This window comes from Hylobates moloch, unplaced genomic scaffold (genome assembly GCF_009828535.3).
Source record: "Hylobates moloch isolate HMO894 unplaced genomic scaffold, HMol_V3 SCAFFOLD_1, whole genome shotgun sequence".
NCBI lineage: Eukaryota > Metazoa > Chordata > Mammalia > Primates > Hylobatidae > Hylobates > Hylobates moloch.
Window position 1 is genome coordinate 232,395,128 of NW_026652276.1, and position 25,558 is coordinate 232,420,685.

General features: G+C 39.7%; 1 protein-coding gene and 1 non-coding gene across 4 annotated transcripts in view; one reads left to right on the forward strand and one right to left on the reverse strand.

Annotated features, from left to right (window-relative positions):
* The window catches only part of GALNT11 (polypeptide N-acetylgalactosaminyltransferase 11), a 75,120-nt gene that overhangs the window by 19,153 nt on the left and 30,409 nt on the right, over positions 1-25,558 (forward strand). Inside the window, exon 1 of one of the 3 annotated variants that reach the window (XM_032762270.2) lies at positions 7,489-7,679. The exons of the other annotated variants lie outside the window; for them this stretch is intronic. The gene's annotated coding sequence lies outside the window, so the exon portion shown is untranslated. Of the gene's footprint in view, positions 1-7,488; positions 7,680-25,558 lie in introns of those variants that run through there. 3 annotated transcript variants of the gene reach the window in all.
* Positions 1,474-1,579, reverse strand: LOC116809978 (small nucleolar RNA U13). Its single transcript, XR_004370131.1, has one exon. It is a non-coding gene; the product is annotated as a small nucleolar RNA U13 (small nucleolar RNA).

Below are 25,558 nucleotides of genomic sequence, written 5' to 3' on the forward strand. Positions count from 1 at the left end.
TGGTTAATTCCTAGTATTTAATTTTATTTGTGGCTATTGTAAATGGGATTACTTTCTTGATTTCTTTTTTCAGATTGTTTGCTGTTGGCCTAGATAAATGCTCTGATATTTGTATATTGATTTTGTGTCCTGCAACTTTACTGAATTTATCAGTTCTAATAGTTTTGGTTTGTTTTATTGAGCACTCCTTATTTTCTGGCACTGCAAGAGCCATCTTGCATATTTCCCGTCCCAGTCTTAGAATCCACCATTTTTCTAAGGACTTCTGGTCCTTTTTTATTGGAGAATGATATTAAAAACCAAGAACTGGATGTGTGTTAAGCCATTCTTGCATTACTATGAAGAAATACCAGAGACTGGGTAATTCATAAAGAAAAGACATTTAATTGGTTCAGGGTTCTGCAGGCTTTACAGGAAGCATGGTGCTGGCATCTGCTTGGCTTCTAGGAAGGCCTCGGGAAGCATCCAATCATGGCAGAAGGTGAAGGGGGAGCAGGCACGTCACTTGGTGAAAGCAGGAGCAAGCAAGAAAGAGTGGTAGGGGAGGTGCCACATACTTTTAAATGACCAGATCTTGCAAGAACTCCCTGTCAGCAAGTCAGCAGCAAGCCATGAGGGATCGATTCTCTCCCATGATCCAAGCGTCTCCCACCAGGCCCCACCTCCAGCACTGGATCATGTATCTGCCTCTATCATATTACACAGAAGTTGCCCTGCCCTAAAAATTCCCCTGTGCTTCATATTGAACCCTCTGCCTTCCCACCCTATGAGCCCCTGACTACTACTTATCTGTTTATCATCTCTATAGTTTTACCTTTTCCAGAATGTCATACAATGGAAAGCATTCAATATGTAGCCTTTTCAAGCTGGCATCTTTCATTTAGCAATATGCATTTCAGTTTCTTTCACATCTTTGTGTAGTTTGATAGTTCTTCTTTTTGCTAAATAAAACTCCATTGTATGGATGTACCACTGTTCATTCATCTTTTGAGGGACTTCTTAGTTGTTTGCTTCCAAGTTTTGGTGGATATAAATAAAGCTGCTATGAAGTTTCATATGCAGGTTTTTGTGTTGGTGAGTTTTGATAGTTTAAAGAAATTGGTACATTTTTTTTTGTATTTGTGGGCATAGAGTTATTTGTAATATTTCTTTATTATCCTTTTACTGTTCATGGGAACAGTATGATGACTCGTTCTTCATTGCTGATATTGGTAACTTGTCTTTTCTCTTTTTTCTTAGGGAAGAGAGGGTACAATCGAATCAGTTTTACCTGGCTAGAGGTTTATCACCTTATTTGATCTTTTTAAAGAACCAGCTTTTGGTTTTGTTGATTTTTCTCTTACTGTTTTCCTTTTTCCAATTTCATTGATTTCTACTTTAATTTTTATTGTATTTTTCTTCTGATTGCCTGAGGCTTAAATTGTTTTCCTTTTTATTTTTAATTTTTTAATTTTTAATTTTCTACTAAGTTCATGTCAGACAAGTAAAATGGGCTGACTTTGTAATAAGATTTAAGGGAGGCATATTTCCCACAAGCACATGAAAACCCAGTCACCACACTTATGAACTATAAAAGCATCAAATTGTTCTTCTTTCTCTGGTTTTCAGAAGTGCAAGTTTAGGTTATTGACTTCCGATCTTTCTTCCTTTCTAATATTTTCATTTAATGCTGCATGTTTTTCTCTAAACATTGTGTGCTTTGTATCCCACAAATGTTGATAAGTTATATTTTCATTTTTACTTTAGTTCAATATATTGTTTAATTTTTGAGACTTCTTAGACCCATGGGTTATTTAGAAGTGTGTTAATTTCTAGATATTTGGGGATTTTCCAGATATCTCTGTTACTGATTTCTAGTTTAATTCATGTTATTCTAGACCATGTTTTGTATGCTTTCTAGTCTTGAATCTGTTAAGATGTGTTTTATGGTCCAGAGTGTGGTCTATATTGGTAAATGTGAGCTAGAGAAGAATGTATATCTACTATTGTTGGATGCAATTTTCTATAAATGTCATTTAGATCAGGTTGATAGTACTGTGCTGTTCAAGTTATCAGTTTCTTTACTGATTTTCTGGCTGCTTGATCTATCAGTAACTGACAGTGTTGAAGTCTCCAACTGTAGTAGTGGATTTGTCTCTGTATATTTTTCTTAGTTTTTGCCTCATGTATTATGATGCCTTCTTATTTGAAGCATACACATTCAAGATTGTTACGTCTTCTTGGAGAACCGACCTCTTTATTATTATATAAGACCCTTTTTGTCCCTGATTATCAGACAAAATCTGTTTTGTCTGCAGTTACAATTACTCCAGCTTTCTTTTGATTTGTAATGTCAGCATGATATATCTTTCCCCATCCCTTTACTGTTAGCATATCTAAAGCTTTATAGTTCAAGTTGGTTTCTTACAGACATGATGTAGTTGTCTTTTTAAAAAATTTTGTCCACTGTGACACTCTCTTTTGATTGGTGTAATTAGACAATTCACGTTAGAAGTGATTATTAATATCGTTGGATTAGCATCTTCCATCTTTGTTCTGCACTTATTGCTTTTTTCTTTCTTTTTTTCCTTTTTTTTTTTTTTTTTTTGAGATGGAGTCTCCCTCTGTTGCCCAGGCTAGAGAGCAGTGGTGTGATCTTGGCTCACTGCAAGCTCCGCCTCCTGGGTTCACGCCATTCTTCTGCCTCAGCCTCCCGAGTAGCTGGGACTACAGGCACCCGCCACCATGCCCGGCTAATTTTTTGTATTTTTAGTAGAGACGGGCTTTTACCGTGTTAGCCAGGATGGTCTCGATCTCCTGACCTCATGATACGCCCGCTTTAGCCTCCCAGAGTGCTGGGATTACAGGTGTGAGCCACCGTGCCTGGCCTTTTATTTCTTTTTAATTGGACATTTTATGTGATTCAACTTTATCTCCTCTCATCTTGTATGAGCTTCCTGTTCCTACAACACAACTTATCTTACAGTTCTGGAAGTCAGAAGTCTGAAATGCGTCTCAGGGGACTAAACTCAAGGTGTTGGCGGGGCTGTTTCACTTTTTTCAGGTTCTGGGAGAGAATCTGTTTCCTTTCCCTATTGAGAAGCCACCTGCAGTCCTTGGCTTGTGGCCCTTTTCTTCCATCGTCAAAGCTAGCGGTAGATCCAGTTCTTCTCACATTGCATCAACTCTGATCTCCTCTTTTGCCTCCCTCTTTCACATTTAAGGACCCTTGTAATTATATTGGGTCTACCCACATAATCCAGAATAATCTCTGTATTTTAACGTCATCTGAGTAGCAACTTTAATCCCATCTGCTACCTTAATTCTGGGGATTAGGATGTGTACATTTCTGAGGGGGCCATTATCAGGGAATCTGCCCCAATATTCACGTAGGTTTTCTATTTTCCTTAAGCGTCGGCCAGCTTGAGAAATAAAGGGACAGAGTACAAAAGAGAGAAATTGTAAAGCTGGGCATCCGGGGGAGACATCACATGTCAGTAGGTTCCGTGATGCCCCACAAGCCACAAAAACCAGCAAGTTTTTATTAGGGATTTTCAAAAGGGGAGGGAGTGTGCGAATAGGTGTGGGTCGCAGACATTAAGTATTTTGCAAGGTAATAGAATATCACAAGGCAAGTGGAGGCAGGGCGAGATCACAGGACTACAGAACCGGGGCAAAATTAAAATTGCTAATGAAGTTTCAGGCACCATTGTCATTGATAACATCTTATCAGGAGACAGGGTTTTGAGATCAACCAGTCTGACCAAAATTTATTAGGCGGGAATTTCCTCTTCCTAATAAGCCTGGGAGCGCTATGGGAGACTGGGGTCTATTTCACCCCTGTAGTCTCGACCATAAGAGACGGGCACACCTGGCGGGGGGGCTGTTTATGAGCCTATACCTCCAGGCATGTATTCTCTTTCCCAGGGATGTTCCTTGCTGAAAAAAAGAATTCAGCAATATTTCTCCCATTTGCTTTTGAAAGAAGAGAAATATGGTTCTGTTCTGCCCGGCTCACTGGCGGTCAGAGTTTAAAGTTATCTCTCTTATTCCCTGAACAATTGCTGTTATCCTGTTCTTTTTTCAAGGTGCCCAGATTTCATATTGCTCAAACACACATGCTGTACAATTTGTGCAGTTAATGCAATTATCATAGGTCCTGGGGCGACATACATCTTCCTCAGCTGACAGGATTAAGAGATTAAAGTAAAGACAGGCATAGGAAATCACAAGGGTATTGATTGGGGAAGTGATAAGTGTCCACAAAATCTTTACAATTTATGTTTAGAGATTGCAGTAAAGACAGGCATAAGAAATTATAAAAGTATTAATTTGGGGAACTAATAAATGTCCATGAAATCTTCACAATCCACGTTCTTCTGCCATGGCTTCAGCCGGTCCCTCCATTTGGGGTCCCTGACTTCCTGCAACAGACCATTATTCTGTCAGTTACCATGTAGCATATCAATTATACTTCTTTTAAAAAGTTTTTAGGAGGCTGAGGCAGGAGAATCGCTTAAATTTGGGAGGCAGAAGTTGCAGTGAGCCAAGATCATGCCACTGCATTCCAGCCTGGGCAACAAGAGCAAAATTGTCTAAAAAAAAAAAAAGTTTTTAAGCTGGGTGCTGTGGCTCACCCCTGTAATCCCAGGACTTTGGGAGGCCAAGGCAGGTGGATCACTTGAGGTCAGGAGTTTGAGACATGGGCATGCTGGCGCACTTCTGTCGTCCCAGCTACTCAGGAGGCTGAGGCAGAATTGCTTGAACCTGGGAGGTGGAGGTTGCAGTGAGCCAAGATTGTGCCACTTCCAGCCTAGGTGACAGAGTGAGACTCTGTCTCAAAAAAAAAAAAAAAAGAAAAAGAAAAAAAATTCTAATGTGTAGAAAGCAAAAGTTCCTCTTCAAAGCTTCCCTTTTAAATCATAAATATTATTGATATCTTTCTCAGAACTAACTTTCTTCAAGTTTCTTATTTTATAGTAATAACTCTGTTAAGCCTTATGTAGCAAATGGGACAGAATAAGCATACTCTGACTTCAGTATCTGTGTTAAACATGCTCACAGCCACATAATACATTTTGTGTCCTTGTACCTTAGTCAAATTATTCGTGCTGAATGTGCCCAGGCATGTCCCAGCTTGCAGCCTCCTCCCTTATTTGGGAATATTACTTTTCTAAATCCTTTCGTAAGTAACTTCCTTTTTTCCTTTGTTCCTCACTGCCTTTACCTATTTAGAAAAGTTTTGAACTGTTAGCCAATCGGGTTTTAGTTTAGATTGTGAGGTCTGGCTGCAGCCAATGGAGTCAGAACACAGCAATGGGGACCTCATGTGTAAAGGATAAATATTCTAGTGTCTTTTTTACTTTGTGTGTGCTCGTGGCAGGATTGCTGATGGGCTCCACCCTTTCTGCAGAGAGTAAACATCGCTTGCTAAGGAAACTTTTTGTCTGATTGCTGATTCTTCTCTGCCACATCGGGGAATAAGCATTTATTTCCAAAATAGCGTTTACTCTAGAGTTTACAATATACATTTCATTTTATTTTTCAATTGGCATATAATTGTATATATTTATGGAGTACATAGTGATGTTTCTATACATATAACGTATCAGTGATCAGATCAGAGTAATTAGCATATCCATCATCTCATACATTTATCATTTCTTTGTGTTGGAAACATTCAATATGCTCCTTATAGCTATTTGAAACTGTACAATATGCTATTGTTAACTGTAGTCATCCTACAGTGCTATAAACCACTAGAACTTATTCCTCCTATCTAGCTATAATTTTGTATCCTTTAGCAAATCTCTTCCTGTCTCCTCCCTTCGCCTACCCTTCCCAGCCTCTAGTATCCTCTGTTCAAATTTTTCTGTGAGATCAACTGTTTTTCAGCTTCCATATATGAATGAGAATATGTGATGTTTAACTTTCTGTTCCTGGCTTATTTCACTTAATATCCTCCAGTTCCATCCATGTTCCTGTGAATGACAGGATTCCACTCAAATTATGGCTGAATAGTATTTCATTGTGTTTGTATTCCACATTTTCTTTATCTGTTCATCTGTTGGACACCCAGATTCATTCCGTATCTTGGCTATTGTGAATAACGCTGCAGTTAACATGGGGATGTAGATGTCTCTTCGATATACCAATTTCCTTTCCTTTGGATAAATGCCCAGTAGTGGGATTGCTGGTTCATATGGTATGCTATTTGTAGATTTTGAGGAACCTCTATACTGTTTTCCATAGTGGCTGTACTACTAGTTGATATTCTCACCTACAGAGTGTAAGAGTTCATTTTTCTCTGCATCCTCCCCAGCATTTGTTGGTTTAGTTTTATTTGTCTTTTTGGTAATAGCCACTCTAACTGGGATGAGATGATACCTCATTGTGCTTCTGATTTGCCGTTCCTTGATGACTTGTGATAATTGAACATTTTGTCATATATTTCTTGGCCATTTGTCTTCTTTTGAGAGATTGCTATTCAGATCATTTGCCCATTTTTAAATCTGATTTTTTTTTCCTGCTGAGATGTTTTAGTTCCTGGTTTATTCTGGTTATTAATCCTCTTTTGGATGAATAGTTTGCTTATATTTTCTCCCATTCTGTAGGTTGTCTTTTCACTCTGTTGATTGTTTCCTTTGCTGTGTAGAAGTTTTTTAGTGTGACATAACCCCATGTGTTTGTTTTTGCTTTTGTTGCCTGGGCTTTTGAAGTTGTATTCATAAAATATTTTCCCAGATTAATGTCCTGAAGCATTTCCCCTGTTTTCTTTCAGTAGTTTTATGGTTTCAGGTCTTACATTTAGGTCTTTGATCCATTTTGAGTTGATTTTTGTATAGAGGTGGGAGGCTAGTTTCATTCGTCTGCATATGAATATCCAGTTTTCCCAGTACCATCTATTGAAGATACTGTCCTTTCCCCAGTGAGTATTCTTGGCATCTTTGTCAATAATCAGTTGGCTGTAATATTGTGGATTGATTTCTGGGTTCTCTGTTCCATTGCTCTGTGTGTCTGTTTTTATGCCAGTACCATGTTGTTTCCATCACTACAGCTTTGTAGTATATTTTGAAGTCCGGGAGCATGATGCTTCCAGCTTCATTCCTTTTTCTTTCCTCTTTGAATTGTAAGCCACTTTTAGTATATTTGGAACCCTGTGGGTGTGGTGGTAAAGTGAGGGAGGGTGGGAGTTCTGGAATCTGGTTAAATCTCAGTCTGACAGTGGGTCTGGGTCTCACATGGGTTCACTCTTACAGTGGGCTGTGATCTTCACAAGTATTTCTCTAGTGTTAGAGCTCTTCTCCCCTGTCACCTATTCCCACCCTATTTCCTTGAGGCCCTGACCTTTGCGGATTTTTTTGCCCTGTAGGTATGACAGGAAGGCTGGAGGAGGCTGGAGTGGGAGGAATGCCCTTTGCGTTCCCCTAGTTAGGAGAAGGATCTAGCAAAGTTTTTTTCCCCTGGAGCAAATGACTTTGTGACAGAGAAAACTTTGGGCTTATTACTCTTCACCTCCCCTGCCAGAGGGATCTTTCTGGGATCTTTTACCTTAGTGCCTGGTGGAATTCCTGGAGGTAAAGCCCACAGAAGTGTGAGTCCCGCACCTCCTGAGACTGCTTCCCCGAGTTTCTCACTCTCTCACTAGTCCACACCGAGCCTCCACCACCAGCTTATAGCTCCGGCAGTTTCTGCTCCAGGTAAGCGGATCTCGTCTGTATCTTTCCAGGTTTCCAGCACAGTTTGCCCTGTTAGCTTAGTTCTCTGATGGTCCCAAAAGAGCCATTGATTTTGAATTTTCCCAGCTTTTTCTCATCAGGAGTGAAGGCTTCTATACTCATTACATGTTGCAGCTGAAAGCGAAGTCACCACCTTTTTAACTTGTGTTTTGTGACTTGCTACCACTTCAGTGCTTTAGACACATAGGCTCAGTGCTGCAATATTGTGTCTAGGTTTGATTATGCTAAATTTAATCTTTCTTATGTATCACCGGATTAGTAAGGATTTCAAACTACACTGCCTGGTTGCTTTCACTTTCTTAGAAAAGCTTATCACTTTTTGGCTGGGCCCGGTGGCTCCTGCCCATAATCCCAGCACTTTGGGAGGCCTGAGGTTGGGAGTTTGAGACCAGCCTCACCAACATGGAGAAACTCTGTCTACAAAAATACAAGCCGTGGTGGCGCATGCTTGTAATCCCAGCTCCTTGGGAAGCTGAGGCAGGAGAATCGCTTGAACCCGGGAGGCGGAGGTTGCGGTGAGCTGAGATTGTGCTATTGCACTCCAGTCTGGGCAACAAGAGCGAAACTCTTTCTCAAAAAAAAAAAAGACACTTTGGGAGGCCGAGGTGGACGGATCACGAGGTCAGGAGATCGAGACCATCCTGGCTAACACACTGAAACTCCGCCTCTACTAAAAATACAAAAAAATTAGCTGGCCGTGGTGGCGGGCTCCTGTAGTCCTGGCTACTCCGGAGGCTGAGGCAGGAGAATGGCGTGAACCCGGGAGGTGGAGCTTGCAGTGAGCCGAGATCGTGCCACTGCACTCCAGCCTGGGCAACAGAGCGAGACTCCGTCTCAAAAAAAAAAAAAAAATGAAGAGAGAAAAGTTTATCACTTTTTAACGTTCTGTTCCTGCAAGTATAAAGATAACTTACTACTTTTCAGAAAAACGTTTTTCTGTGCATTATTTTGCACTTCAAGGCAACAAAACCTGTAAAGGCTCTCTTTATTAGATTTTTCATTTAGAAATAAATTAATGCATCTAAGGATTTGTCAAATTGTTCCTTTTCTGTTAAAACCTGAATTGATTAGTTTTGGTTCCTCTGGAAGCAGATCTTGAGATAGAAATCTGAATCCAAGTTGTGTATTTGCGAGGTAATCCCAGGACACACCAGTAGGGGAATGAAGTGCGCCATGTAGGAAAGACAGCCAATAAAGGGCATGTTTTCAAGCCAGGTCCTGCTGTGGACAACTGAAGCTTGATTGTGCTGGGGAATTCTAGAGCCAGTGTAGCATACGTATGTCAGAGTTGTGATTTTTCCACTGGGGGTTTGGAGGGAGGCTGGATTTAAGGAAGCTGGAGTCTTCTTATCAGTAGATTGTGAGGACTGCCCTCAGGTAGGTACACATTCCCCTGTAGTTTGGGCCTGCCCTGCACGTGGGCAGATGGGCTTCAGAAGCCAGAGATACAGGTACTGGCAGTTGGAATTCAGAACACTGTGCGGGATGGTAATGCTTAACGGGACCTGCAAACAACAGTAACGGCTATGTTTATTTACTGGGCTTGGTTAACAGCATGAGCTAGGATCTGGTGATTTGCCAGATTGATTAAGTCTGTCAGCTTTCTAAACCTGTCGAGGTGGTAGATACTCAGAAATTAATTTCCTATACAGTTCACTATGTATGGAGGAAAAAAGTTTTCTGAAAAAGGCCCATAGCTGGGCATGGTGGCTCATGCCTATAATCCCAATACTTTGGGTGGATGAGGTGAGGATCGCTTGAGCCCAGGAGTTGGAGGCTACAGTAAGCTATGATCATAACCACTGCACCCCAGCCTGGGTGACAGTGAGACTTTGTCTCAGAAAAAAGGCCCAAGAGTCTATCACAGTTTGATTTGCTGATGTTCTTTTTGGCAGTACCTAGCCTGCACTCTTTGAAATGCAAAAACAACTGTTTAGAAAATAGCCCTGGCCTTGTGCTTCCGATAATGGCCTGAGTAACCTAGTTAAAGCCAGCTGATACTTTTCTGAAAAGCTTCAAGGAATTTACAACATAGTAAAGAATTACTGGGCTAAGATTTGGGAGATGATAGAAATCCAGATACGTGAGCCTCTGACCCAGGGCCGCTTTTGCCCGGCTATTTGCTGTTCTGGAAGAGCAGGTGAGAGGCTGAGCAGTGTAGTTAACTGACTCACAGGAGGACAGGAACAAAAACTGGAGTCTAGAACTTGCTGTGTGTAAGAATCCTGGTGAGCCACCTGGGGTTAATGTTGAAACCTTGGGAGGCTGCCGTCCAGAACACTCATGGGCTGGGAGTGTGCCAGCCTTTGCCTGGACTGAAGCTCCATGGGGTCACCTGGGGGTTTAGTAAATCTCAAATGGTGAAATGGATTAGGGTGATCTCAAATTGCTGGTGACCCCAGTCACCTAACAGAGACAGATGAAAATCCTCTCCAGAGGAAGGTAACATCTCACGCCTCAAATTATTTCTGAAATGATTTTTCAAATAGAGTGTCTACCACACCACCAAGTCAGTGTAACCAGGCCTACTGGGAGACAACCTTAACAAGAACCCGCACAGATAACAGAGGATAGAAACAGGCTTTGCAGACAGTGGAATTACCAGACAGATGCTAAAGCATATGTTTATTATGTTCATGGAGATAAAAGTTGAATAAAAACATTTCAACAAGGAACTGGAAACTTAATATAAAGGGGCAAAGCAGACCTGAAAAACAACTAAATACTAGATCTAAAAAATACAGTAGCCAAAATGGAGGATTCAGTGGATTCAGCAGATTAGATACTGCTGAAGAGAAAAGTGAGCCCCCGAGAGATCAGAAGAAACCTCTCTGAATGAAGTGTGAGGGGGGAAAGGCTGGACAACACTGAAGAAACTGTAAGAAATATACTCCATCCTGAGAAAGTCTGACATGTGTGATTTGAATCCTAGGAGAAGAGGGTGGGGGGGTAGAAGGAATATTTGTTTTTGTTTTTGTTTTTTTTAGACGGAGTTTCACTCTTGTTGCCCAGGCTGGAGTGCAGTGGTACAATATCAGCTCACCCCAGATCCAAGTGATTCTTCTGCCTCACCCTCTTGAGTATCTGGGATTACAGGCGTATGCCACCATGCCCGGCAAATTTTGTATTTTTAATAGAGACAAGGTTTCTCCCTGTTGGTCAGGCTGGTCCCAAACCCCCGACCTCAGGTGATCCACCCGCCTCGGCCTCCCAAAGTGCTGGGATGACAGGCGTGAGCCACTACGCCCCGGCCAGAAGGAATATTTGACTAAATAGTGGCAGAGATTTTTGAAACCCCATGAAAGATGACAATCCACAGAATTAAGAGATTCTAAATATAGCATAAGGTGATTTTTAGTTTTCCACTTCTAAGTAATATGCAAATTCATTTTCCTTAGATTGAGTTTCCTTCCTCTCCTCCTTTCTAATTTTAGCAGTGGTTTTCAGAATTCTGCTGAGTGTGTTTCTAACAAGTGAATTACATGTTTTTTTTTATCACATTTATAAAATAATTTATGTGCTAGGGTTCCAAAAATTCTGATTGGACAAAAAGGATGCAACTTCTGTTTTGATTGAAGACCGTGAGATAAGAACATCTTAAATAAAAGGCAAGCTTTCCAGACCCAAAGGATTAGTTTATAATGCAGGAATTTCAGCATAATGGGCAGTTAGGGGGCAGAGCCCCTCACTAGCACCCCTCAGTCATGGTTTGTAGGTAGCTCCTACTCTGTCTTCCTTGGCCGACTAGGAAGAATGCCTCTCATGGATGAATGGCATAGCTGACACAGGGAAGAGTATGTGTAGGATGCAAGTGAAAACCCTTTAATTAATACTACTACTATTAATAATTATGTATAACAGCTGGACACAGTGGCATATGCCCATAGTCATTTTATTTCAATTTATATTATTTGTTTTCCTTACTGTTCTTTTCTACCTCATGGAATTGGGAGGTAGAAACTATCGACCTCATGCTTGCTCCCTGAGGCTAGCTTTTACCTGAGGTAGCTTTTACCTTCTTGTCTTCCACAGGTCTATAGTGAGCGAGAGCTACTACTTTTTACTTGGGCATTCATTCAAAGTGTGGAAGAATAGTGGTCAGCCTCTACCATCCCTTATTCACTGGCTCATCAGCTGTCCCAGGTTTTGCTCTTTTAGGTATTTGCCATGTTGTTTGTCCTTTTAGTTTCTTTTCTGTGTGTTTGATTAAATTTGCTTGTTTCTCCCATCAGCATTACCTTGCGGTTTTCTTCTGCATTTGAGACAGTGTTAGACATTTCATGCATTCATGTTCTTTTCGATTGTCTTACAGAAAAGAGATTCATAAATATCAGGGATGTCTGAGGATCATTCCCAGGGAGCATATGATGTCTGGAATTTGCTCTGAACCTTTCCTAATTCAGCAATCTCCTTATGTGTAATTATAAACTACTATTGGTAGCTATGTTTTCTTCTAGCTTTCGGGGTAGATAAGGAATGAGAAAGAATAATGTGTATTTTTATGTTGTCATCACCTGGTAATTTCAGAGGGGTATGTAGGTACTGTACTGTTGTAAATTAATATTTGTACTCACATGACTACAGCTGAGTTAAAATATGAATGTGCCTCTTTTATGGAAAAAGCTAATAAATACTTGCTGTTTGACAATTTGTAATACAGAGTATCTTACAAGAAAATAGCTGGAAACTACTGAAAGGTAAATATTTAAATACATTTTAAATGCATTAAATGTTATGAAAATTACTTTATACTGGTAGAAAATGAAAGCTGTCCTGTGATATAGAATTTTCTCATTAGTCTCATGGTAAAAGATGGACATTAAAAGGTGGTTAAGAATTTCAGATTAGATAATGATTCGTTGAAACTATTCTTCAAATTGTGCTTTTAGAACATTTGTTCAGTACTCAAATTTTATTCTCATATTTTTGACAAATTGATGGAATTAAAATATTCTTTGAGTGTGCTTAAAACCCGCTCAGTTTTCTTTGTGCTTGTGGCTATGGAAATCCCCTTTGCTTGTGAGGTTAAAATAATATGGTATCCTATTTCTTTCATAGCCTTGAAGTATTTAATCTTTTCCATAGTTATTCTTATATTTTCAAGTTAGGGAGTTTTTGCCTAAGTAATTTTTTACCTCATTTATTAAATCAGTACATATTCCTTGTAGAAAATGTTTTAAATAAAAGAAAGAACAAAGAAAATTAGCCATAATGCCACTAACCTGAGTCTATTAATTTTTTGGTAGTTGCCAAAAGCAGTATAGCATTTTGTAGATAGTGTAGAAAGATGAAAAATAAGTAGTAGATTATATAGCAAAACATTAAAGTGGTGAGACTTCTGGTGATTTTTAAATAGTTTCCTTTTTGCTTCTCTGTATTTTCTGAGCTTTTAGCACAATAGCAAAAGCTATTAAAACATTAATTGCAGGCCAGGTGCGGTGGCTCACGCCTGTAATCCCAGCACTTTGGGAGGCCTAGGCGGGCGCATCACCTGAGGTCAGGAGTTCAAGACCAGTCTATCCAACATGGCGAAACTCTGTCTCTAATTAAAAAAAACACAAAACATTAGCTGGGCCTGGTGGCGGGCCCCTGTAATCCCAGCTACTCAGGAGGCTGAGGCAGGAGAATCGCTTGAACTCGGGAAGCGGAGGTTGCAGTGAGCCGAGATCTCGCCACTACATTCCAGCCTGGGCGACAAGAGCGAAACTCTGACTCAGAAAAACAAAAAACAAACCAAAAAAAAACATGAATTGCCAGCACCCTGAAGGGAGCCTTGCCTTTAGATCTTCTACTGTGTTCCTAGTTTATTAGGCTTTTCTTTAGGATTATTTAATGATTTTCATTAAATCATTCAGAAATGATTTAGATTTCTGAAAGATTAAGATTTCTGAAAAATGTTAGATTGGTTAGACTGGAAGATTAGTGGAATTAAGCCATCATCTGTAGAGTGACATTGCATAACAGGCATTGTCTTAGTGACCTTTATGTAATTTAACTACTTTATGGAGCACAGTTTTATAGCTGGGGTGGACTATGTCCTCTGTTAATAGAGGACGACTACAAAAAGCATTTCAAAAGGAGCCTTCTTACCTCAAAGCCCGGTATTGTGCTGTTGAGAAATACCCCTCAGGCTAATCTGATGATGATGCCAGAATGTAAGCTGGGTGAGCTGAGATTTTAGTCATTCGCGACCTAAATAGTTTGCCACAAAGCATTTTAGATATTAACAACAGTTTTTAGATATTAACAACAGTAGTTGCTAACAGTCACAATAAAAATTTGCTTTTCGTGCATATTAAAGTATGTATGTGCTTAAATTGTTATTTGCATGTTTTTGTAAACACATTTTTCTAGTTTCCTGGATTGCATAGTAGAGCAAGGCTACTCTTCACCTGCAAAGATGATGTCAGCTTCCAGCCCTGACCCCATACCACTCTATCTGTTTTCTTCCTCTTCTTATGGGTATCAGCTTTTTTTAAATGGTTTATGGGGGATGCTAGAAACCAACCCAATATTATGTTTTGTCTTTCTTTTTTTTATCCTTTGTTTTATAATATAGGCTGGTATGTGTGTACTTACATGTAGCATCCTATATGTACTCTTCTCATCTTTTTTCACCTGACAACATAATTTACAGATTAATCTATAATTAGCAATTAATAAAGACACTTCCCTTTTTATAGCTGTGTATTGCTCTATTGTGTGGATAGTTCTTAGTTTGTTCAACTAGCCCCTTATTAATGGACAATTGGATTGATTTTAGCCTTTTGCTATTATAAATAGTCCTATAGTGAACAGGTATATGCATATATTGTTTCCTATTTTTACCATTTGTGGTATAGATTACTAGAAGTAATATTGCTAAGTCAGAGAGTAGATAGTGTATTTTTGCTGGATATTGCTAAATGAACCTGCATAGAAGGTATACCATGTGTTAGAAATGCTTGTTCCTTGGTGCTGTAAAGAAATAGCACTTGAACATAAATTTAATTTCCTCAGCAAGGCCATTTTTACTTTCTGCAGAAAGGGTACACTCACCAGCAGTTTTGCCACGAGAGTACACCGAACAAAGGAGACAGGGTCATTTATAACCTGATGCATCCACCCTACCGCTGTGTCTGGTTTCCATTGGCTGGAATGGGACTTCACATTCTGTATCTGTCCTGATTGGCTAGCAACTCAGAACTTTTTAAAAGAGGCAAAGGCAGAGGAGAACAAAGGAAAGAGGAAATAACTTGTGGAATGCTGAGAAAGGTAAAAACACCTTCAAATAAGGAAGAGGAACAGGCTATGACCTAATGCTTGCTTGGACTAGTAAAAGCATGCCAGGGCAAATATTTAGGCTAAATTGTGGGAGCTAAGAACATAAAGTACATTGATTTCTTTATTATGGCCAGCAGATATGTAAGAATGTTAGCACAGGTCTTTGAATAAATTTTGCTTCTAAGATAAGTTACTGTGTATTCCTAATTAGATGGGGAGGAAAGTTTTTGAAGAGGAACCTCTCCTTTGGTTTTTACACATGTATGACAGCTTCCCTACAGCCTCACTCTCAGAATATGTTGTCAAGCTTTTGGATTTTTTCAGTTGAACGAGTGGGAAATGATATTTCAATGTAATTTAAATTTGCATTTCTCTTAGTATAAGCAGGTTTGAGCATTTTTTCACATAGCTAAGAACTATTTGTGTTTCTGTTCTGTGAATGGTTTATAAGGTTGTTGGTCCTTTATTTTTAGAATCTCTATTTGAGATTGTGGCTGACAGACCCTAAGGTGACCCCCAGTAATTCCCTTCCCTGCGGTGGGGACGGGTCCTGTGACTTGCTTGTAACCAACAGAATATAGCAAAGGTGATAGATGTCAATCTCCTGATTAGGTTAGGTCATATGGCAAAAATAGGAGTCCACTCCTGTGACTACATCAATGTTATAGAAGACTCTGTCTTAAGCAGACCAGAGCAGGAGACTCCTCAGGGTTGGCTTGATGAAGTCAAGGGCCATATTGGTGAAGCCCATGTGGCAAGGTGCAGGGAACCTCTCGGATCTGAGGGTGGCCTCCCACCGACAGCTATTAAAAAGCCAGGGCCTGTCAGTCCTGAGCCACAAGGAATTGAATTCTGACAACTTGAGTGAGTTCAGAGCAAATTCTTCCCCAGTTAAGCCTGTAGGAGAGAACACAGCTTGGCTGACACCTTGTTTGTAGCCTTAGGAACCCTCAGTAGAGGGTCCAGCTAAGCTGTGCTCACTCTTGACCCACAAAAATAGCAAGATAATAAGTGTGTGTTGTTTTAAGCCATTAAGTTTGTAGTAATTACATAGCAATAGAAAACCAACGTTGAGATATTACTCTTTTGTCTGTGATACCAATTGTAAGTATTTTTTCTAGTTTGTCACTTGTCTTTTTACTTTTCTTTTGGTGTCTTTTAGTATCCAAAGTTTTTTGTCTTTATGTAATCCAGTTTCTTTTCCTGTATTCTGATCTTTTTTAGTCCTAGCTAGAAAAATTTTTCCCAATCCCAGATAATAGAAGAATTTACTCATATTCTCTTCTAGTACTTGTATGGAGTCATGTTTTATAATTAAATATCCAGTTTTCTGGATAAATGATGGGAGGAGTAGACTCTATTGTTTTTCCATGTGGCTAAACAGTTGTTCTGACATCATTTAGTTGGAAGTCATTCATTTCCTCTCAGGTTTGTGATGTTGTCTTTATTTATACTGAGCTTATGCTAAATTTATTTATAGCAAACTTATACTAGATTCCTAAATTTCTAAATGTAATTGGGTCTTTTTTCTCTTCTTTTCCCATTGATTTGTCTGTCTGTGCATGGGCCCTGCTGTGCTGTTTGGATAGAGAAGCCCTGGAGTTCACTTGTTCTGCAGTGGGGCTAACACCCCACTAGTTCTTTTTCCAAAGTTTACCTGGCTATTCCCTGCTTATTTATTCTTTTCCAAATGAACTGTATAATTAACTTGTCTAGCTCCAGAAAAAAAAACCTGATAATATATTTAACATGATTGTGTAGCACTTACAAGTTAACTTAGGGAGAAATGACGTATTTATTAGGATTTTGTGTCTTTTTGTCCAAGAATATGGCATGTACATATTCCCATTAGTTCAAGTCTTCCTTTGGGACCTTTTGGAGCTTCTCATTGTTTTCCTCATAAATGTTTTAGACATTTGTTGTTAAATTTGTGCTTAGTATTTTAAGATGTTTGTCTTGATAATCATAAATGAGATTTTTTGTGGGGGAGGTTCAGTCTTTGTCAGGTTTTTGAAATCAATGTTATGTTCATTTCGTAAAACAAATTGGGAAGCTTTCCTTTAAAAAAAAGTATTTGGCTTAAGTAGCAGTAGGATTTCCTCTGACACTCTTCTCTGTGCCTGGTAGTTTGTTTTTGTTGTTGTTCTTTTGTTTTTTTCTTTGGTGTTTTTGTTTTGGGGTTTTTTGGGGAACTCTTTTATGACTTTCTTTGGGACTGGGGTCAATTTTAATAAGCTGTATTTTCTTTAAAAGTTGCTCTCTTCTAGCTAGGTGTAGTGGTGCACACCTGTAATCCCAGCTGTTCAGGAGGCTGAGAGGAGGATGACTTGAGCCTGGAGTGTGGAGTTTGAGTCTAGCCCGGGCAACAGAGGGAGACCCTGTCTCTCTGAAGAAAAAAAAAAAAAAAAAAAAAACCACACACACACACAAAAAAAACCTTACATTTCCAAGTTGATTTTGTTAGAATTATACAAAATCACCTTTTTAAAAATTTCCTCTCACAGCGTTTTCAAATTTATTGTTAAGAAATCATGGACTAAGAGGAAGACTTGGTACTTTTGCTGGCATGTTGAGTATTTTGTTCCATAATGAAACCATCTAATGAAACTGTTTAAACTGGTTAGCCGTCTTTCTTGCCTCTCCTTCTTGCCACTCCTTCTTCACAATAAGCATTCATTTCCCAGGATATGGTCTGCTCACATATTATGCTCTTCTCTAAGATTTCACATTGCACAGAATGTGAACAATGTCCTTTAACCTCTTCTGGAACAGAAATACACTTCAAAAGTTATACAAACAAGTATGTATTAATTGTTAATACTAAGCACTATGCTAAACATATGGAAATGATCTCTGTCCTCAGGGGGCTTGTTTATGGTAAGTATAGCAGTGTTTACCCTACTGGCAAATTGTCTGTTGAGATATCTTAGGTTCACATACCTGTAAAGGATGATTCTGCTGTCATTAATTGTCCCCCTCCAAAATCACAATGTTGAGCATCTCATTTTCCAACCATGACATTTCACCTTTCTGATTCCCTCTGTCTGGTAACAACTCCAGCAATTATTTAGCCACACCAGGACCTCTAATCCATTGGCCTATCCACATTTTTCATCTTGCCTCATACTTCCACATCCTCACATCTCTGTTTCCCTGGCTTAAATCTGTGATTTGTCATAATCATCCCACTGCATATACCTTGCCCCATTCCTGTACTGTTGTACCTCCCTGGCAAAAACCCACCTCTCAGCTTACAAGGCACCTATCCCTGAGCAGCTACCAGACCGTGACTGAAGAAAAACATAAACCATAGTGACTTGTCTCACTTTAATAAATTCAAGTTCACAACTGGTTAGCCTTTTATTCATTTAACTTTGAAGAACGTATTAGTTGATGTCTAACTGCTGAGGTTTTGGCCCTGTTAACTATTCAAGTTTATGATTGAAAGAATTTGTCACTAGTTGTTTTGCCTTAAGTAACCTGAGATACTTGCTTTGACTCTCTTTTCAAAGGCTTTCAGACTTGGATATTAAAGGCATGGGTAATTGCCTTTAGAAGGGATAGCAAACAGTATGAAACACAAAGATTTTGTTGTGTAGATACTAGATTCATTATTCATTCATTATTAGGGTAGATTAAAGTTTTAGCTTTTGATTTTTGTTTGGATGTTTTTAGTTTCTTAAGCAGGTGAGAAATTTATTGAATAATAGCCATCTGATTTCTTTAAAGGCATTTCCTTTATTTTTGGAGACAGTCTTGCTCTGTTGCCCAGGTTGGAGTGCATGGCATGATCTTGACTCACTACAACCTCTGCCTCCTGGGTTCAAGTGATGCTCAGAATCCTCAGCATCCAGAGTAGCTGGGATTATAGACGTGTGCCACCATACCCGGCTAGTTTTTGTTTTTGTTTTGTTCTGTTTTTTTTTTTTTTTGAGATGGAGTCTTGCTCTGTTGCCAGGCTGGAGTGCAGTGGTGCAACCTCGGCTCACTGCAACCTCTGAGTCCCTGGTTCAAGCGATTCTCCTGCCTCAGCCTCCTGAGTAGCTGAGATTAGAGGCACGTGCCACCATGCCCAGCTAATTTTTGTATTTTTAGTAGAGATGGGGTTTCACCATGTTGGCCAGGATGGTTTCAGTCTCCTGACCTCGTGATCTGCCCACCTCGGTCTCCCGAAGTGCTGGGATTACAGTTGTGAGCCACCACACCCAGCCCAATTTTTGTATTTTTTTAAGTTGAGACGGGGTTTTACTATGTTGACCAGGCTGGTCTTGAACTCCAGATCTCAGGTGATCTACCCACCTTGGCCTCCCAAAGTTCTGGGATTACAGGCGAGAGCCACCGTGCCCAGCCCTAATTTCTTGACCTAACTGAAGACAGATAGTGCCTTTGTTGCTTCTGAATACAATTCTGCTTAATTGTATAAAAGAAATGATGGGATTTTATAAATGTATATGTTTTTAAATTTAGTATTTCAATTTACTATATAAAAAATACTCTCTAAAGAATTATAATATGGTTTGGGAAAAAGAATAACATCTGCCTAATAGAGTTGTTGAGAGTTAGTATATTTTACAGCTCAGGAAACCAAGGAATCATGATGTTGAGCTGTTGTGGATAGGATGAGCCAGGGTGGTTATTCCGTGAAGAATCTGGACAGAGTTAGCCAAATCCTGTTGGTGAGATCTTTAAGCAGAAAACTTTTTCATTTTGCCCTTAGGTGCTGGCAGGTAGCCAAGAGTGAACCTAAGGAAAGTAGTTTCCCGGGTTTTTTGTTTGTTTGTTGTTGTCAGTGAATTCTATGAGATTAGTCTGCCTATTTTTATCACAAAGACCGTTATTGAAGTTTTGAAACGGGACAATAAATTCCTGAGTTGTTTCTTGTACCTTTTCCAAAAATAAACATGGCTGTCGTTCTGACCTAGTTTTTATACTATTGTTGAATAAGACGGTCATGACCTCTATGCATAGTATTAAAGTATTGCTTAGCCCAAACAAGATAGTAACAGATTTGTTTAGAAATTTGCAAGCATGTTGCTAACCATATTACAGTAATTTTTTTCATTTATTAACAAATATTTATTAAATTGCTGCTATATTCTACGCATTATTATAATCTTCAGGATAGACAAAAGTTCTTTCCCTATTGGAGCTTACTTCCTGGTATGGGAGAGATAAACAATAAATAATAAACTCAGGGAATAAGTAATTATGTATACGTAAGAAGGTGATAAATTCCATGGAATAAGGAAGACCAGGTTTAATGTTTAGTGGATGGGTTGAAGTTTTAAATACGGTAATCTTGGTAGGGCCTTATTGAGAAGATGATATTCGAGCAAAGATTCAATGGCAGTGAAAGAAGTCATCATGAAATTACCTGGGAGGAAGAGTGTTCTAGACTGAGTGAAGAGCCAGTGCATAGTCCGTAATGGAGTATAATTGAAATGTTTGACCCACAAGGAGACCTGTGTCTAGGACAAAATGAATGCAGAGAGAAGGTGGTGGGAAAAGTGCTCAGAGAGGTAATGCCAGATTACATATGGACTTGTAGGTCTTTGTAGGGAACAGATGGGTGGTCATGTCTACCATTGATATTATATGTTAAGTCTAGCTCTAATGACAAAAAATTAATATTTGTTCAGTTTTTACTATATTCATTCTATAGATACTTTTCAGCATTTTCTGTGGGCTATTTATTGTGCCAAGTGAAGGGAAAACATTAAACAAGAAAACAAACAGCAAATGCAAGCCACAGTCCTTGTGAAGATTATCTTGGTTCAGTGCAAACGGTGGTGTTTTGTGTGTCAGTCATTGTATCTGACACTTTACATATTTTACCTTGTGTAATTCTGAGTATTTCATTTCATTCTGAGTATCCAATAAGATGGACAATGTCGTTAACTTGGAATACAGTTGATGAAAATGAAGCTAAGAAAATCTGCTAATTTTTCCAAAGTTGCATTACTGATATATGGCAGAATGGGATTAGAATTCAGTCTTGCCTTTTCATTATATACCATTGATTCCCAAATCTGGCTGTGCATCAGAGTTAACTTGGAGGCTTGTTTAAGCTAAAGATTCCTTAACCTTATCTCTGGGAATTCCCATTTGGCATAGCTGGCGTGGAGCCCTGGGAATCTGTATTTTTAATAAATACTCCAAGGATTTCTGTATTTTGAAACTACTGCCCTCCAATATTATATTTATGGTAGTGTGATACAAGTGTTATGGAAACCTTTGTCTTTTAGTTTTAAAGAAAATGGTTTTGTTGTTTCATTGTTTAGTATCATGTTTGCTATAAGATTTTTAGAGATGCTCTTTGTCAGGCAAAGATTTCCCTATTTTTCCTAGTTTGTTAAGAATTGAGTGTTGAATTGTAATAAACTCTTTATCTCCATTGATCAAACAATGTGGGTTTTTTTCTTTTTAATTTATGAAGGTGGTAGATTATGGTTTTTCAAATATTGGACCAACTTTGAGTACTTGAAGTAAATACAACTTGTTCATGGTATATTCAGTTTTTAAAAACATGGTTGGTTTCAGGGTTTTTGTTTTTTTTTTTTAAGATTTCTGTAATCTCTCTGAGATTGTCTTTAATATTCTTTACTTAAACTGCCCTTATTTTGATATCAGGGTGGTAACAGCCTTAGAAAGGGACATGGAGAATCTTTCCTCATTTTCTGTCCTCTGAAGGCCATTGCATCTACCTAAAATCATCTGTTCCTTAGAACTTGGTAGAACTCACTTTTAAAATCACCTAGAAATGTTTTTATGATAGTTTAACATTCAAAGGGACTATAGGGCATCCAGGTTCCTGATTTTCCAGAGCTGGTGTTGTGCATTTATTTTTTTCTAGGAATTTGATCATTTCACCTGAATTTGTAAACAGTGCTCCTATTTTCAATCTGTGTCTGTATTTATGCCTCTTTCTCATTGTCATCTTATGCATGCATTTTTCTTGATATGTTTTGCCAGTGCTTGTGTAATTGCCCGACGGGTTCTTCCTGCCCACTCCACAGACAAAATCATACCGTGAGACCATAGCATTGCAGTCAAGAAAGAACTTCATTCATGTGAAGCTGGCCCATGTGGGAGAACTGGGCCTATCACTCAAATCCATTTTCCTGAAGGCTCAGACTTTAGGGTTTTTATGGACAGTTTGGTGGGCAGGGGGCTAGGGAATGGGTGTGGCTAATTGGTTGGGGACGAAATCATAGGGGGGTGAACAACAGTCTTTGTGCACAGAGTTCACCTGCAGGACCAGTTGAGTCATGAGTCACAAGCCTGGGTAGGATCCATCTGAAAGATATCTCAAAAAAATATGTACATATGTTATATGTAAAATGTTTGTTCCCTGGTGCCGTAAAGAAATAGCACTCAAATATAAATTTAATTCTCTCAGCAAGGCAATCTGTATTTTCTGCAGAAAGGGCGCTCATCGCAGTTGGAATAATGGCGAGAGCACATTCGAACAAAGGAAAGACGTAATTTTTATCCCTTATGCTGTTTGTTCCTGCTACTGTGTCCTGTCTCCATTGGCTGGAGCCAGACCACACAATCTAAACTAAAACCCGATTGGCTAACAGTTTAAAACTTTTCTAAATAGGTAAAAGTAATGGAAAGACAAAGGAAAAGAGGAAGTTGCTTATGCCAAATAGGGGAGGGGCATAGGCTGCGAGCTAGAACGTGCCCGTAAGCATGTCCAGCACAAATATTTTGGTTAAGGTACGAGGACATAGAATGTACTACACACCTGTGAGCATGTTTAACAGCTACATAGGATAGGGCTTAACAAAGAGTTATTAGCATAAAGTGAAGAGGCTTAAAGGAAGTTAGTCTTTAAAATAAACTATTATTTCTAACACTTATGATTTACTCTTTAACAAGAAGTGAAACTTTGAAGAGGAACTTTTTACTTTCTACAGGTTCTACAATAATGATGTTATCTATAGGAACAATCGAGGAAGTCATGAATTTTGCGACTGTCTGGCCACATGACTCCCGAGCAGTAAGGGATTATAGAAACTACACCTACATTTCTGTGGAGTTTAGGCCCTTCCAGTTCCCATTATCATATTCTTGCTTACAGAGGTGGTTTTCAGTCCCTGATCAAAGAAAGGGGCTAGTTATAGGGAGGGGCTGTTATCATCCTTGCTCCTAAGTTGAACTGGAAACCACATTTCTCCTAAAGTTAGCTTGGCATACACCCAGGAGTGACCAGGGACCGTTTGGAGGTCAGCTGTGTCAGATTTCTTCTACTGTCATAATTTTGCAAAGGCAGTTTCATTTTGTTAATTTTACTGATCTTTTAAAGAACCAGCATTTGGCTTCTGTTGTCTTATTTTCATTCTCTATTAATTCCTGATAATGTTTTTATTATTCTTTTATGTTCCTTGGGTTTATTCAGTTATATTTTTCTTAATTCATAGTTTGTGGTCATATTTTCCAATATAGGCATCAAAAGCTATAAATTTAGCCATATCCTATGGGTTTTAAAAAAGTTGTATTTTCACTACTTAGTTCTGTAGAAATCTCTGTAGTGTTCATTTGCATATTTTGTAACCTTTCTAGTTACTTTGTTACCATTGGTTTTTAGTGTACTTGTCTTGGTCACAGCACGTGGCTCCTTGACCTCACTGGTCGCACTCCTCAAGAGCCTTTGCTCCTAATCCGCCACCCCCCCACCCCCCCCCCCACCCCGCATAGCTCTTCCCCAGATAGCTGCAGTACTCACTATTCAGTTTACATCTTGATGCAAGTATCAGTTTTCAGGGAGGCCTTCCCTCTCCATCTTCCTGAAGCTTCACACACCTTCTCCTCCTCGTTGCTCTTCCCTGCTTTATTTTCTCTCCTGAGCACTTCTCACTTTCTAATGTGTTATTTAACACGATGTTCCCAGCTGGATAGAGAAGGAAGTAAAGCCATTACAGGCTGTATAGCTGGAGACAGAAATAGAATTAAATCGTAAGGGAAGTGGGGAGGGCTGAGTGCCTGGACTTTGCCTGTCATGAGACTGAAGACATAGGGGTAGATGCAGCTGAGGAGTCAGGGTTGTGGATGGAGAGGGAGTTTTTGTTGTTGTTGTTGTTTTTTCATGTGGAGTCTCACTCTCGCCCAAGCTGGAATGCAGTGGTGCCATCTCGGCTCACTGCAACCTCTGCCTCCCGGGTTCAAGCAATTTCTCCTGCCTCAGCCACCCAAGTAGCTGGGATTACAGGCGCCCACCACCACGCCTGGCTAATTTATATATTTATTTATTATTATTATTCTTATTTTTGTGAGTCGGAGTCTCGCACTGTCGCCCCGGCTAGATTGCAATGGCGCGATCTCGGCTCACTGCAACCTCCGCCTCCCAGGTTCAAACGATTCTCCTGCCTCAGCCTCCCAAGTAGCTGGAATTACAGGCGTGTGCCTCCACGCCCCGCTAATTTTTTGTATTTTTAGTAGAGACAGGGTTTCACCATGTTGGTCAGCCTGGTCTCTAAGTCCTGACTTAGTGATCCGCCCACCTTGGCCTCCCAAAGTACTGGGATTGCAGGTGTGAGCCACGGCGCCTAGCCCTAATTTTTTGTATTTTTAGTAGACACGGGGTTTCACCATGTTGCCCAGGCTGGTCTCCAACTCCTAACCTCAGGTGATCTGCCCACTTTGGCCTCCCAAAGTCCTAGAATTACAGGTGTGAGCCACCACACCCAGCCGGAGTGGGAGGTTTTAACTTAGACGTGAAGAGGTCATCACATCAGTCCTGGATGATGATGAAATTGAGGGTAGGGCAAAGTTCCTTATGTGGAATTTAGGTAAAGGTGACAGCAGGAACACTAACCAAGACATTTGGAGGCAGGGTTGGGCATGGTCCAACATGATAGTGGGAATCCGGCTAAAGAAAACACAAGCGACATCAGTGTCCATCTTTCATAGCTGCTAATGGAGCAGCCCTTGGTTTCTTCAGGGTCTGTTTTGGATGGTTCCCTTTTGTGAGGGCCAAGCAGCCCATGGTGGAAGCGGGAAGGCCGGGAGTGGTTTGAGGAAAACAACCTGTAAGCGTGAATCTTGCTATGTGGTTGAAGAAGGGGTTGGCTCCCTAGGTGCCTGGTTCCTCGTGGATTCAGAGCAGCCTGTCCGGTTACACTCTTTAACTTTAGGATCTCATGGCCTTTGGAAGAAGCAGTGCTTTTGTTTTTGTTGTTTGTTTACTTGCTCTTTGTCTACCCCTAAGCGAACATTTTAGGGAGTTACAATGTCTGTTTCACCTAAATGTCACTGCTCTGTACATTTTTGTTGCAATATTTTTGTTACAAAGTTACACATTGCATTTTTTTTTCTTGTCTTTTCATTTGCTCTCATGGGCTTCCTTACTGAGAGAACATTTTCTTCTACTTCAAGTATTTGTGTTTTTCTGTTTATGTCTTTAGTTTTAAAAGTGCCTGCAGCTGACATAGCGCTTTCATTGGTGCCTGATTTTCCTTTGTACTATTGTCATTTCCAGCCATGCCTCTGGTATTACTGTTGGTGGGAGTTTTTGTTTGGTTGGGTTTTTGTTTTGTTTTGGTATGTTAACTGTTGTTTTATTTTTTTACTTT